At 37.7% G+C, this 954-nt stretch overlaps 1 long non-coding RNA gene across 1 annotated transcript in view; it reads right to left on the reverse strand.

The window, feature by feature from the left end:
* The window catches only part of LOC113473091, a 9976-nt gene extending 9454 nt beyond the window's left edge, over positions 1 to 522 (reverse strand). Inside the window, exon 1 of the long non-coding RNA XR_003395166.1 lies at positions 392 to 522. This is a non-coding gene — a long non-coding RNA (uncharacterized LOC113473091). The remainder of the gene's footprint in view (positions 1 to 391) is intronic.
* Positions 523 to 954: the final 432 nt, after the last annotated feature.

Below are 954 nucleotides of genomic sequence, written 5' to 3' on the forward strand. Positions count from 1 at the left end.
AAAAAAAAAAAAAAATCTCCTCTCTATCCGCGAGCCGTACCGCAATGCAATTTAAAATTTTTCAAATTTTCAATTTTTTTTTTCTTCAACAGGTACTTTTTATTGGGTTTATTTTTGATATTCATAAGTACCTAGACAATAACAACATGGAACAAAACATTAGTATTTGAATGATGAATGAATAGCAAATAAGAATATGCGAGAGGTTCAATTTCAATGCAATTTAAAATTTTTCAAATTTTCAATTTTTTTTTTCTTCAACAGGTACTTTTTATTGGGTTTATTTTTGATATTCATAAGTAGACAATAAGAACATGGAACAAAACATTAGTATTTGAATGATGAATGAATAGCAAATAAGAATATGCGAGAGGTTCAATTACATTCGCACCTTGGTGTAACATCCCCCCTTGGTCACACACCGGGTCCATCACCAGACCTCGCATTTATGCGGCGGATTCATACGGGATCCCACTGGACATTGGAAGTCGCGAGCAAACTCTTTCAGATTCGATAGAGGACCCAGAACACGGAATTCGCTGGGCGAATGTGTATCGGTCAGAATCAAGAACTTGAGTCTCTCCGGTCGAACGAGGGCGCACCTGGAATAAGGTGAACATTTAGTTAAGTCAAGGTGTCAGACATATGAAATTCTTCTGGACATTGGAAGTCGCGAGCAAACTCTTTCAGATTCGATAGAGGACCCAGAACACGGAATTCGCTGGGCGAATGTGTATCGGTCAGGATCAAGAACTTGAGTCTCTCCGGTCGAACGAGGGTGCACCTGGAATAAGGTGAACATTTAGTTAAGTCAAGGTGTCAGACATATGAAATTCTTGATGGAAGACTTGGGAACTTTGTGAAGTCCCATATGATTTGAAAATATTCATCGTATCAAGTGAAGAGTATCAGTCACTATTTCATCTTAATTCATCTGAAATTCAGTTCAAGTGT

Source organism: Diaphorina citri, unplaced genomic scaffold (genome assembly GCF_000475195.1).
Source record: "Diaphorina citri unplaced genomic scaffold, Diaci psyllid genome assembly version 1.1 scaffold14729, whole genome shotgun sequence".
Lineage (NCBI taxonomy): Eukaryota > Metazoa > Arthropoda > Insecta > Hemiptera > Psyllidae > Diaphorina > Diaphorina citri.